At 39.9% G+C, this 15,138-nt stretch overlaps 1 protein-coding gene across 10 annotated transcripts in view; it reads left to right on the forward strand.

The window, feature by feature from the left end:
• Positions 1-13,209: 13,209 nt before the first annotated feature.
• GOLGB1 (golgin B1) overlaps positions 13,210-15,138 on the forward strand; it is a 90,431-nt gene continuing 88,502 nt past the window's right edge. For all 10 annotated transcript variants that reach the window (XR_011074318.1, XM_068546636.1, XM_068546637.1 and 7 more), the window contains exon 1: positions 13,210-13,337. The gene's annotated coding sequence lies outside the window, so the exon portion shown is untranslated. The remainder of the gene's footprint in view (positions 13,338-15,138) is intronic.

Genomic DNA, 15,138 nt, shown 5'->3' on the forward strand with positions numbered 1-15,138 from the left:
ATGAGGGAAACATGATGTTCTCAAAGGCCTACTTCTTCTTTGCCAAAGTGTCAAGAACATTCATGGTAACAAAACTATATCTACATAGCCACTCTAACACACTCATACGAATTAAAGGGCTTAAAAGTTATACTTCCAAAAAAACATATTTCTTATTTCTTAATAAAATTTTAAACATTCTACTTCTTCAATGGGTTTTTTGAAGAGAGGTTCTACAGTTTCTTGGTCAGCAAATAGAGGAACTGAAGAGCTTGTGTTCTGTAGGCAAATGTTAACTGATACATACCTAATGTCTGTAAGACTAAAAAATGTTTGGAGAGTTGTACATCTGCATGTTGTAGTTGGGTTAAGGAGTTTCAAATTGTATAACAGAAGCAACATAATTTTTTTAAAATTAAAGTCAACCTTTTCCCTTAAGGAGTCTACAGTATAAAACAATGATTTTCAATGTGTGCTTATGGATCCCTGGAGGGGGTTGTCCTGAGACCCCTTCACTTACCGAAGAGTCAAAACTATTTTCATCATAATACTAAGATGTTATTTGCCTTTTACACTGTGTCAATATTTGCAATGATAGTACAAAAGCAATGGTGGTGAAACTGCTGGCACAAATCAAGGCAGAGGCACCCGACTGTTAGCAGTAACCATTGCATTCTTCATAGCCAGGCATTCACAGTATTGAAAACAAAAGATGACCTTCACTTAAGAATGTTCTTGATAAAGGAGTAAAAATTAATTTTATTAAACTTCAACTTTACATATTAATATGAACTCACATTTGAATACATACCAATATTACTTAGTTAAAAGGTATTATTAAAAATAAAATTACATAAACTGACAGTTCAATAAATCATATTTGAAAGTATTATATCTACTGTATCCCTATATGGGAAATACCGTGTGTGTGTGTGTGTGTGTGTGTTTCTCAACATTTCTGCACATTCGGTGATGATATATTAGTAGTTTGAAGTCAGACATGGTGGGTGTGCCTATACCACAGAAATCAGTAAATGGTACATGTCTAAAATTTTACCCCTGAAGAAATATTTACCCCAGTTGTTAAACATTTACCAGCACATCACTGGATATAATCTACCTAAACAAAAGTTCAGTGGGATCTGTGATGGTTAATTTTATGTGTCAACTTGACTAGGCTAAGGGATGCCAAGACAGATGGTAAAACATTATTTCTGGGTGTGTCTGTGTTTCTGGAAGAGATTAGCATTTGAATCAATATACTGAGTAAAGAAAATCTGCCCTCACCAATGTGGGCATGCATCATCCAATCTGCTGAGGGCCCAAATAGAACAAAAAAGGTGAAAGAAGAGTGAATTCTTATTGTCTCTTTCTGAGCTAGGATGTCAGATATAGTAGCTTCTGGTTTTCAGGCCCTTCAGACTCTGGGACTTACACCAGCAGTCTCCCAGTTCTCAAGCCTTTGGCCTGAGACTGGGAGTTACACCACTGACTCCCCTAGTATTCAGGCCTTTGGACTGGGACTAAATTATACCACTGGCTTTCCTGGTTCTCCAGTTTGCAGAAGGCAGATTGTGGGACTTATCCTCCTTAACCAGTGAGCCAATTTCTATAGTAAATCTCTTCTTATATATAACTATATATCTATAAAAAAGATGTATTCGTTCTGTTTTTTCCAGAGAATGCTAATACAGAGTCATCATTAATTTAAGTATATTAGGTGGTCCTGAAACCCAAAAGTTTAAGAACTCCTGATCAAAGATAATCTTGCAGCATTAGTCTTTAACAGTTTGTCCCTTACCTAGTCTATCTGAGAATGTAAGGATATGCTATTCATAGACCCTTCATCAAATCATCCCACCTTGCCTCTTTTCAGTAACCTAACTATACTACTCCTACTCCTAATCCTACTCCTTCTCCTACAACTGCTGCTGTTGCGTTTCATTGCAACTATTGCAATAAATAGTTGACATTTATTGTGTGATATGTGCCTGACTCTGCTAAGTATTTTATGATCATTATTTCATTAATTTCTTACAAGAACCCTACAAGATAGGAACATTTATAATTTTCATTCTATAGATGTGAAAACTGAAGCTGTGAGACATGGACTAACTTGCCCAAGTTTAAATCCAGGTCTATACAACTCTAAAATGAACCACTTATTCATTTCAATTAATCATCTATTCATTCACTCACTCTTTTGGTACTTGAGATTTACGTAGGTATTTAATTGGTTGCGTGAAAATGGCCCATCTGCTTTATGGAACATCTCTTGAGGGCTGGGATGGTGCCCTATAATTTTTTTTAGTCCCTCAACTATTATTTATGAACTTTGAGGTACTCAATTCATAATTGTTAAAGACTGAGTTCTCAGTATTTGACAAAGTGTCTATAACGTCAGAGATTTTAAACTCTAAGATACTATTCATTCAGTGAATACCTATAAGCATCTATGATGTAAAAGATGCTGTGCTAGATGCAGAAGGCACATACAGTCTCTGCTAATGGAGCTTATGTTCCAATAGAAGAGATAAACATTAAACAAGTAAATGATTTAAAGTGTGATGACTATTATTTTGCAGGAAATGATGTGTATATGAGAGTCACTAACTTAGTCTGGGAGATGACCAGAAGAAGCCCCTCAAAGAAATGAACTAAAGAATGAACTGAGTGAATTACAGAAAGTTAGATGAAATGAAATGGCAGAGGATTATGTCTCAGATGAAGGAACAAGATAAAACCCCAGAAAAACAACTAAATGAAGTGGAGATAGGCAACCGTCCAGAAAAAGAATTCAGAATAATGATAGTGAAGATGATCCAGGGTCTCAGAAAAAGAATGGAGGCAAAGACTGAGAAGATGCAAGAAATGTTTAACAAAGATCTAGAGGAACTAAAGAACAAACAGAGATTAACAATACAATAACTGAAATGAAAAATACAGTATAAGGAATCAATAGCAGAATAAATAAGGCAGAAGAATGGATAAGTGACCTGGAAGACAGAATAGTGGAAATCACTGCCATGGAATAGAATAAAGAAAAAAGAATGAAAAGAAATGAAGACAGCCTAAGAGACCTCTGGGACAACATTAAATGAAGCAACATTCACATTATAGGGGTCCCAGAAGGAGAAGAGAGAGAGAAAGGACCTGAGAAAATATTTGAAGAGATAATAGCTGAAAACTTCCCTAACATGGGAAAGGAAACAGTCACCCAAGTTCAGGAAGGGCAGAGAGTCCCAGGCAGGATAAACCCAAGGAGGAACACACTGAGACACATAGTAAAAAAATTGACAAAAATTGAAGACAAAGAAAAAAATATTAAAATCAACAAGGGAAATATGTCAAATAACATACAAGGGAATCCCCATAAGATTATCAGCTGATTTCTCAGCAGAAACTCTGCAAGCCAGAAGGGAGTGGCAAGGAAATATTTAAAGTGATGAAAGGGAAGAACCTACAACCAAGAATACTCTACCCAACAAGTCTCTCATTCAGATTTGATGGAGAAATCAAAAGCTTTACAGACAAGCAAAAGCTAAGAGAATTCAGCACCACCAGACCAGCTTTGCAACAAGTGCTAAAGGAACTCCTCTAGGTGGGAAAGAGACTAGCAACTAAAAAAAACCTTGTACATATATACACTGCTATAGCAAAACCTCATGGGAACAGCAAACCCAAAAACTACAATAGATACACACATGAAAAAGAAAAAGCAACCCAAACACAACACTACAGATGTTCATCAGACTACAAGAGAACAAGAGGAAGGGAAGAAAAAAGACCTACAAAAACAAACACAAAACAATTAAGAAAATGGCCATAGGAATACATATATTGATAATTACCTTAAATGTAAATGGATTAAATACACCAACCAAAAGACACAGACTGGCTGAGTGGACACAAAAACAAGACCCATATATACGCTGTCTAAAACAGACTCACCTCATACAGGGACACATACAGGCTGAAAGTGAGGGGATGGAAGAAGGTATTCCACACAAATGGAAATCAAAAGAAAGCTGGAGTAGCAATACTCATATAAGACAAAATAGACTTTAAAATAAAGACTGTTATAAAAAACAAAGAAGGACACTACATAATGATCAAGGGATCAATCCAAGAAGAAGACATAACAATTATAAATATATATGTACTCAACATAGGAGCACCTAAATATATAAGGCAGATACTAACAGCCATAAAGGGAGAAATCGACAGTAACACAATAATAGTGGGGGACTTTAAGAAGCCAGTTTCATCAATGGAAAGATCATCCAGACAGAAAATCAATAAGGAAACATAGGCCTTAGGTGACACATTAGACCAGAGGGACTTAATTGATAGAACATTCCATCCAAAAGCAGCAGAATACACATTCTTCTTAGGTGCACACGGAACATTCTCCAGGATTGACCATATGCTGGGCCACAAGACAAACCTCGGTAAATTTAAGAAAACTGAAATCATATCAAGCATTTCTTCCGATCACAACACTATGAGATTAGAAATAAACTACAAGGAAAAAAACTATAAAAAACACAAACACGTGGAGGCTAAACAATATGCTACTAAACAACCAATGGATCACTGAAGAAATTAAAAAATACCTAGAGACAAATGAAAATGAAAGCACAATGATCCAAAACTTATGGGATGCAGCAAAAGCAGTTCTAAGAGGGATGTTTATAGCAATAAAATCTTACCTCAGGAAACAAGAAAAATCTCAAATAAACAACCTAAGCTTACACCTAAAGAAACTAGAGAAAGAAGAACAAACCCCAAAGTTAGTAGAAAGAAAGAAATCATAAAGATCAGAGCAGAAATAAATGAAATAGAGACAAAGAAAACAATAGCAAAGACCAACTAAAAGCTGCTTCTTTGAAAAGACAAACAAAATTGATAAACATTTAGCCAGAATCATCAAGAAAAAAAGGGCAAGGACTCAAATCAATAAAATTAGAAATGAAAAAGGAGAAGTTACAACTGACACCACAGAAATACAAAGGATCATAAAAGACTACTACAAGCAACTATATGCCAATAAAATGACAACCTGCAAGAAATGGACAAATTCTTAGAAAGGTACAGTCTCCCAAGACTGAAGCTGGAAGAAATAGAAAATATGAACAGACTAATCACAAGCACTGAAATTGAAACTGTGATTAAAAAACTCCCAACAAACAAAGGTCCAGGACCTGATGGCTTCAGAGGCAAATTCTATCAAACATTTAGAGAAGAGATAACACCTATCCTTCTCACACTCTTCCAAAATATAGCAGAGGGAGGAACACTCCCAAACTCATTCTATGAGGCCACCATCACCCTGATACCAAAACCAGACAAAGATACCACAAAAAAAAGAAAATTACAGGCCAATATCACTGATGAACACAGACGCAAAAATTCTCAACAAAGTACTAGCAAACTGAATCCAACAATACATTTAAAGGATCATACACCATGATCAAGTGGGATTTATCCCAGGGATCTAAGGATTTTTCAATATCCACAAATCAATCAGTGTGATACCCCACATCAACAAATTGAAGAATAAAAACCATATGATCATCTCAATAGATGCAGAAAAGCTTTTGACAAAATCCAGCACCGATTTATGATAAAAGCTCTCCAGAAAGTGGGCATAGAGAATATACCTAAACCTAATAAAGGCCATATACAACAAACCTACAGCTAACATCATACTCAATGGTGAAAAGCTGAAAGCATTTCCTCTAAGATCAGGAAGAAGACAAGAATGTCCACTCTTGCCGCTTTTATTCAACATAGTTTTGGAAGTCCTAGCTATGGCAATCAGAGAAGAAAAAGGAATCCTAACTGGAAAAGAAGATGTTAAACTGTCACTGTTTGCAGATGACATGATACTATACATAGAAAATCCTAAAGATGCTACCAGAAAACTACTAGAGCTCATCAATGAATTTGGTAAAGTTGCAGGTTACAAAATTAATAAACAGAAATCTGTTGCATTTCTATACACTAACAATGAAAGATCAGAAAGAGAAATTCAAGAAACAATCCCATTTACCATCGCATCAAAAAGAGTAAAATACGTAGGAATAAACCTACCTAAGGAGACAAAAAACCTGTACCCTGAAAACTATAAGACACTGATGAAAGAAATCAAAGAAGACACAAACAGATGGAAAGATATACCATGTTCTTGGATTGGAAGAATCAATATTGTCAAAATGAGTATACTACCCAAGGCAATCTACAGATTCAATGCAACTCCTATCAAATTACCAATGGCATTTTTCACAGAACTAGAACAAAAAATTTCACAATTTGTATGGAAACACCAAAGACCCCGAATAGCCAAAGCAACCTTGAGAAAGAAAAACGGAGCTGGAGAAATCAGACTCCCTGACCTCAGACTATACTACAAAGCTATAGTTGTCAAAACAGTATGGTACTGGCACAAAAATAGACATATAGATCAATGGAACAGGATAGAAAGCCCAGAAATAAACCCACACACCTATGGTCAATTAATCTATGACAATGGAGGCAAGACTACACAATGGTGGAAAGACAGTCTCTTCAACAAATGGAGCTGGAAAAACTGGACAGCTACACTAAAAAAATGAAAATAGATAATTCTTTAACACCATGCACAAAAATAAGCCCAAAATGGATTAAAGACCTAAATGTGAGACCAGACACTATAAAACTCCTAGAGGAAAACATAGGCAGAACACTCTCTGACATAAATCGCAGCAATATTTTTTTCGATTTGTCCCCCAGAATAATGGAAATAAAAACAAAAATAAACAAATGGGACATAATTAAACTCAAAAGCTTTTGCACAGCAAAGGAAACCATAAACAAAATGACAAGACAACCCACGGAGTGGGAGAAAATACTTGCAAATGATGTGACTGACAAGGGATTAGACTCCAAAATTTACAAACAGTTCATGAGGCTTAATATCCTCAAAACAAACAACCCAATCAAAAAATGGGCAGAAGACCTAAATAGACATTTCTCCAAAGAAGACATACAGATGGCCAAGAGGCACATGAAAAGATGTTCAGCATCACTAATTATTAGAGAAATGCAATAACTATGATATCACCTCACACCAGTCAAAATGGCTATCATCAAAAAATCCACAAACAGTAAATGCTGGAGAGGGTTTGGAGAGAAGGGACCCCTCTTACACTGTTGGTGGGAATGTAAATTGGTACAGCCACTTTGGAGAACAGTATGGAGAATAGTTCATTAAAAAACTAAAAACAGAGCTACCATATGACCCTGCAATCCCACTCCTGGGCATATATCCAGAGAAAAATGGTCTGAAAGGATACATGCACCCTAATGTTCATTGCAGCACTGTTTACAATAGCCAAGACATGGAAGCAACCTAAATGTCCATTGACAGAGGAATGTATAAAGAGGATGTGGTACATATATACAATGGAATATTACTCAGCCATTAAAAAGAATGAAATAATGCCATCTGCAGCAACATGGATGGACCTAGAGATTGCCATACTGAGTGAAGTAAGTCAGATAGAGAAAGAGAAATATCATACGATATCCCTTATATGTGGAACCTAAAAAGATATGATACAAGTGAACTTATTTAGAAAATAGAAACAGACTCACTGACCTAGAGAACAACTTAAGGTTCCCGGGGGGAAGGGTGGGGGGAAGGGATAGTTAGGGAGTTTGGGATCGACATGTACACACTGCTATATTTAAAATGGATAACCAACAAGGACCTACTGTATAGCACAGGGAACTCTGCTCAATGTTATGTGGCAGCCTGGATGGGAGGGGAGTTTGGGGGAGAATGTATACATGTATATGTATGGCTGAGTTGCTTCGCTGTGTACCTGAAACTATCACAATATTGTTAATTGGCTATACTCCAATATAAAATTTAAAAAATTTTAAATATAGAAAATAAAATATAAAGTGGATAGAAAAAAAATAAAGAATTTTATGATTAAAAAAAAAAAAGAATGGGGCTTCCCGGGTGGCGCAGTGGTTGAGAGTCTGCCTGCCAGTGCAGGGGACACGGGTTCGGGCCCTGGTTTGGGAAGATCCCACATGCCGCGGAGCGGCTGGGCCCGTGAGCCACAATTACTGAGCCTGCACGTCTGGAGCCTGTGCTCCGCAACAAGAGAGGCCGCGATAGTGAGAGGCCTGCGCACCGTGATGAAGAGTGGCCCCCGCTTGCCACAACTAGAGAAAGCCGTCGCACAGAAACGAAGACCCAACACAGCCAAAAATAAATAAATTAATTAATTAATTTAAAAAAAAAAGAATGAATTGAGCAGCTCAAGGAGTAGAAGGGGAGTGTTCCATGAAGAGGGAATGAAAAAATAGTATACCTATTGAACCAATATATTATGAAGAAGGCATTTGGTAACTATTTGTTGAGTGCAGATTTGGCTAGCACACATGGAAAAGTGGTCTTGCCCTCCCATTAAGAGACCCAAGCAATTTTAAGTGCTTTGAATTCTCATGTAATACACTCAAAAAAATATCTAATAGGCAAAATAGAAAGATTAAAAAAATAAATCAAGTTAAAGTAATAAATATGGAATGAATAAATTGGCTTCATAGGATGCCCATAAGACATAGAGAAGACAAGAGAGTTGAGGGACTTTCTTGGTGATCCAGTGGTTAAGACTCCATCCTCCCAATGCAGGGGGCCTGGGCTCAATTCCTGTCAGGGAACTAAATCCCGCATGCCACAACTAAAAGATCCTGCATGCTGCAATTAAAGATCTTGCACACCACAACGAAGATCCTGTGTGCTGCAACTAAGACCTGGTGTAGCCAAATAAATAAATATTAAAAAAAAAGAGAGCGAGTTGAGGCAAGGTCCTCGATGGCTGTCTCTAGAATGTGCAACCCTCAGCACCACACAGGCATAAAGAAGTCATGTATCTTATTGGAAAAGAGTCTCCAAGGGAGCAGAGACTCAACACCTGTGTCCCTACAAGAGTCCTAAAAGGTGTCTTATTACTGGGTCTATAAATTATGCAGCCAAATCTTTCACTCATATTAATCAGCCTGTATTTCTTGTGCCTGTCAGCCTAATTAAAATGTGTGTAAGGCAAGGACATTAGAAGGTTGGTAATCTTGAAGGCTGAGAGGAATGAAGCAGGAGAGAAAGGCTAGGGCTGCACTTCCTTCAGAGATCAGAAGAGAGACTGTTAACTGCTGGTTATACAAAACCTATTAATATCTTAGTTTTGACTCTAGGTTGAATACATCTTCCTAAACAGCATGCGTAGAGCTCTACAGTAATAAATGCAGAAAATCTCTTAATTGTTAAAGAAATCTTCTAATAAAGATCAAGGAAAGTTCATTGAGCAGGACACACCTAGGACAATTTAGAGATGTTTAGGAGGTCTACAGACATTCTCACAATATCTGCTCTACATGCAAATTTATTAGTTATATCAGCAGTAGTGGGGTAACTTTGTTAGTCTTGGTGATATTCTAGACTAGGAATATTGATGAGGGTAGGCTTTAGTGATACAGTCCTTGAAAGTACCTATGAAGCATATCAGAGATGTCAACTTGATATGTAACTTGAGTTCTAGTGACCTCTTTGTGGTAGTATATTAATCATTAAATATAGTTGTATCCTGAGGGACTTTTATAGTACTTGGGAGTTCTCCAAAAAAGGGGCCTACCACATCCGCTAAGATACATGATAAGAACATTCTTCAAATTGATGGGCTAGAGAAGTCTCCATCACAAAGCCTGCTTAAAGGACTGAGATTTATTCTTAGATCCCAGATAAAAAATAAGCCACATAAAGTGCCTGACATATGGTCTGTGCTTAGTAAGTATTTGTTGAATCAATGCTGAATAAGAGCTGTATGGTTACATCTCTTAGGAATTTTCTTCTCTTTGATTTCAGGTTCCTCATGCCCTTGGCTCTAGGTGCCTCAGGATGAGAAAGTCACCACTGCTCCCCATATGACTTCCTCACATATTGTAAATGCTCAGTAACAATTCATATAGAAATAGTAACTGAGTTCTTGTGGCATAAATGTTGCTTCTCCTCTACAAACTACCATGGCTTCATCCCCTATAGAGAATAATTCCACTTGTTTCAGCCATTCCCACCCTTTGCCTACCAGGGCTTCCAAGATTTTCTGCCTGGCTCCACATGTTCCATGAAGTATCCAGAGCCTGCTGATTCTGTGGGGGAAGACTCTTGAAGTTAGAAGAGGCCTCAATCAATTCTCCTGGAGCCTGGATTATTCCAGGCCTTTGAGTCAAACAGTTATAGCATCTCTAGCCCCTGAAGACACAGGGGGAGTTTTAACAGTGGTTTCTTCTTCAGCTGTCAGAGGAGCAGATCCTAGCAAGAGCTGGGAGACAACTCTTTCCATCTTCCAGGCAACGATGTCTGGCCTCTTCAGTTCTCCTGTTCTCCCATGTGCCAGGGTTTCTGTTTAGCCCTGCCCACCTTTGGGCAAAACCGCTGCTGCTTGAGGATGCTCAGCAAGAGCTGAAAGACAGGTACCAGGGCCTTAATAGCAAGATAAGAGCATAAATCATCAAGTTTCTGTATCCCTCAGGCATCTCTGATGCCTCTGAGAAGCCTGAATCAGGACATCTACTCATTCCACACTTATAGCCTTCTCAAGAAACAACCTGCCATCCTTGGTCCCCATCCCAAAGTTCATCCAGCAGGAGGCAAGGAGACACCTGCAGCTCCACAGACAGAAGAGCCCCCAAATCCTAATCTCTTCCATCATCAAAGATAGACTATCTACAGGGACCCATGGAGAGCAAAAACTGGAGCTGGGCTGGAAAAAAACACATCAAGGGTTGCTGTACATTTCAAGTTTTAAGGAGTACAGGAAGCTGGAAGTCATCAGGCCTGGTCTCAGTTTTCCTAACGTCAGCTCAGTCTCTCCATGGGTCTAGTGCTTAATCAGGAGTGCCGACATTCCCAGGAGGAAAGTCAGGAGAACGAAAGTCCCAATTCCTGTAGAGAGCTTCCTCTGGCATCTGTTTCTAGGAGTTAATTGGTATGAAGGATGACTACCAACTGCGACATGGAGACAAATGGCCTGAAATCTACCCCATGTCATATTGGCCTCCTTGGGACACCAGAACAAAGCCCAAACAATTCACACAACGGCAGTCCCTCTGTCCTCAACATAGGTGGGACACCAGTTCCCGTCTACTGTGGCTGCATTCTGTAGGCAGGCCCTAGTCAAGAAATGGGCACCAAAGTATGCACAGGCATCTCTGCACTTCCAGAGGAGACAGTGACTTATGACAGTGACTTATGACTTCCCATGACTTACTACTTATGAGGGCTAGGGATTTCAGAACAGTCTTTTCTTAGGCTTTGAGTATTGGGTATTTGGTACACTCTGGATCCTTCTGGGATTTTTGCTGACCTAGGGGAATATAGATAAAGACCCAGACCTCTGTGGGTAAGTATACACAGATACTTTCATACAAAATCCAGATCTCATAAGTTAGACTTCTTTACCACTAGGGAATCCTGATCAGTGAGGATTTTATTTAATGACTGTATTTAAATATAACTCACAGAGACCAGCTACATGAAAGGTCTGCACATCATCAGGGAGCAATTTCAGCTGTTGATGCAGTCAGCTGGGTGCCTCAACCCTCAACAGCTGCAGTTGATATATAGCAACATTCCCTTGCTCACTGACCTCAAATAAAATCTCTTGGAGAGCCTGCAGAATAAGCCCTGCAAGCCCTGGCTCATGTTGGGCCCTGGAAGGGCTGCCCTTTACATTCCAAGTTTTAAGAAGTACAAGAGAATGAAGCAAAACCCAGCATGCCTGGTCTCAGTTTTTCTAAAATTGCAGTCCCCTGCACCCACTATACCCCATCTCTGCTTGCATTTTTCCTAAGCATTTTGCCATCTACCATATTACAGTTGACCCTTGAACAACGTGGGAATTAGGAGCACTGACCCTCTGTAGTCGTAAACCCCAGAATAAATTAGGGAGTTGGTTCTCCCTATACATGTTTCTTCCTTACAGGTGGTTCTGTTCATGGGTTCAACCAGGCCAGACAGTGTAGTATTTATTACTGAAAAAAAAATCAGTGTATAAGTGGACCTGTGCAATTCACACTTGTGTTGTTCAAGGGCCAACTGTTTATTTTCTCTCTCCTCACTAAATTATTATTTTCAAAAGGGCAGGAACTTTTGTTTCTTGATCTCAGCTATATCTCCAGGTCTAAGAACAGTACACAGTGATTACAGGGGACTACAATTTTAGATGGGTAGCCAGCAAAGGCCTTACTGATGTTCGAACCTCAAAGGGTTATGTAAGCACTAGGCTGAGGATGCATATAGTGGGCTGAGTGCCTGGTACACAGTAAGACTCAATAAATTCAAATAATACTCATCGTCAAGAGAGTGCCTTAAATCACAGGAACTGGCTACTTTCCCCCTTTCCTTAGGGGCTTAAGGAGAGCAAGCATGTTTTCTGTGACTATTACTGGAGCGCCTCACTGACTCCCATTCCAGGACCTAAGCCCTCAAACCCTCAACCTCTGTTTAAGGGCCAGTTCAAGCCCCACTTCCTAAAAGGCATTTCCTAGTATTCACTATTCTCTCTCATTCATGTCCTTAAAAACATCTCTGATCCTTTCATACAGATGCCAGGTTCTTGTCCGAGTTCCATCAGTAAGTCGCTGTTTGTCTTTGGACAAGTCACTTTAAACTGGTTCTCATTTTTCATCAGTAAAATGAAAAAGTCATATTAGACCACCTACCTTCTGCCTCTAATATTTTCACTCTAAGAGAAAAACCCACATCCCCACTCCCTTCACAGCTCATTCAACAATCCTAACGGCAGCTGGTTTCCCGGGGTGCAGTGTCTCACCAAAAGCCCAAGCCCTAACCCGGGTCAGGCACCGCCAACCCCGCGGAGGAATGAGAAGAAATCGGCCGTCCCATCAACACCTGACCTTACCAGAACGCCCGCCCTCCCGGCATTTCCGGCTCTTCCTTAGATTTTCTTCCGGAACACTTGCTCCCGTCTGACTCCGCCCCTCCTCCACTCTTTAGAGTCTATTGGCTGTTTCTTTGAGGAAGCGGAGCACTTCCCGACGTTGATTGGTCTCTGTCATTGTTGATGGGTTAGTTACAAACAAGGCGTGCCTGGTCTCCCTGGTAACGCTCTGCTGATAGTCCTGATTGGTCCATAGCCTAATCCCGTTTTCCGTCCCAACTGCCAGTGGTTGAGTCCCTTGGCGGGGCGCTGCAGCGGTAGGTGTCGCGTACGGGATTCCCGAGCTGACGTGGCTTAAATTTGGGAGGGGGGGCAGCTGAAGCCTCCGGCGACAGCCTCTTCCAGGTGAGTGGGGGACGCTCCCCAACTCTTCGCCTCCTTGAGCCTTGTAACGGTCACCCCCGCCACAGGGCCCGCGGGGCTGCCAAAGCAGCCACACTCGGGTTCCCTCCCCATCCTGATTCAGTCTCCCGGATCCGGCCGTTCAGTCCGCCTCCCTTCACCTACCAGGCCTAGTTCTAATCGTCCACACGCCAGCTGGCCCCGCCAGATGGCTTCGGGGTCGCCCTGTGTGGCCTCTAGGCACATATGCGCTGTCTACCCCATCCCCAGGACGTTTTTCCTCCGGGAGCGACGGAGAAAGGCGCTCCGGTCGGTCCTGTCAGGACGGCCTTGTTCCCTGAGCGGCCTGCTCAGGCTGACCTGTGTACGCAACAGCTGACGTCGGAGAGAACCTGCCAGGCCCCTGCGCTGAGGCCCTAAACAAACTTAGTGTCGGGAAGGGGAGGCGGGACCCAGACAAACCGAAAGTCTTGAGGGCAGAGATCGCAGAAACATTGGCGACAGTAACTCAAACGAGGGCCTGACGAATGATCCTGCTAATGAGTTGCTGGAGAGATTGGGAGAGAGGGAAGATCCTTGCGATCCCATCAACACTAAAGTCCCAGGAATCAGAGGTGGTCAGGCAGTTAGAGGAATGGGAACCCTGAATAGAGTTCTGGAGGAAAAAGAACTTGATTTGGTGGTGTGGAGGATGTTTATTCTGCGTAACAGGAGTGGTGCGTAGGAGTGTGAAGCAGAGGATGAGCCCCTCGACAAATGAGGAATATATTTGTCTGACTTAACGCAAAGAGTTCCAGTTGGTCTGTGGGGAGAGGACAGTTTAAGAGTGGGGCAGAGATATATAAAAATCACTGGATAAGTACTTTCACTTTTGGAGGTAGTTGGAAGCTTTCTGAGCTTTTAAAGACTCTCACAGTTCTGTGCAAGATGGCAGTGGAGAACTCCCCGCAGAAAGGCTGGAGGCCTTTTCAGAAGAATGAAGTAATTAAATGTGGATGGTCAGAATGATTGTGAATGGTCAAAAAATTGCAGACGTTGTACACTGACTGTTTCACAGCTTTTATTTTTCATCCTTTGACCATGGAATGGCCATTTAATGCTTTCCTCTTCACTGCATTAAATTTGTTGGACTACATCAGTAGTTTCCAAACATTTTTAATTGCTTGCCCTATCAGTAAAACTTTTTTTTTGAGCAACCATCCTCTAAATACTGTATATTTAATTATAAATAATGTATGAATAACACTGTAAATATATTACTTATAAAATATACAAAAACATACATATTTAAAAGGATGAAAACAAATTCTTGCCCATTTTCTGGCACACTCCCAACCCAATCTGGGGATCACATAAAGATGTTTCCTTATTTTTTTAGAAAGGTGTTTGCATCTCTGAGGACTTCCAGATTGGGGGAATCCTTTTTATTTTATTTTAATTTATTATTATTATTTTATTATTTTTGAGGACCTCCATTCCTCTGAGATGCAGCCTCTTCTAAAAATAATCATCCTTAGGATATAATTCTCTTTTCCCTCTGCTTGAATATTAAAGTCTCTCTTTTTTTCCCCGTTACATTAGTGGATTAATTAAAAGGATGTTGATTTTATTCTTGTTTATAAAAAATCATTCATAAACTTCTCTAGCTTAACTATATTAGAAATAAATTATTTGGGACACATCTCACCACTGATCATTACCTTCTAGTATATTGTTAGGAACCACTATATGAAAGGATGTTAAGCTCTACAATACTCCATTTTTAATTAAGCTAATTTAAAATCAGCAATATGTGCTTTTGGTA

The sequence above is a fragment of the Eschrichtius robustus genome, chromosome 6 (genome assembly GCF_028021215.1).
Source record: "Eschrichtius robustus isolate mEscRob2 chromosome 6, mEscRob2.pri, whole genome shotgun sequence".
In the NCBI taxonomy this organism is placed as follows: domain Eukaryota; kingdom Metazoa; phylum Chordata; class Mammalia; order Artiodactyla; family Eschrichtiidae; genus Eschrichtius; species Eschrichtius robustus.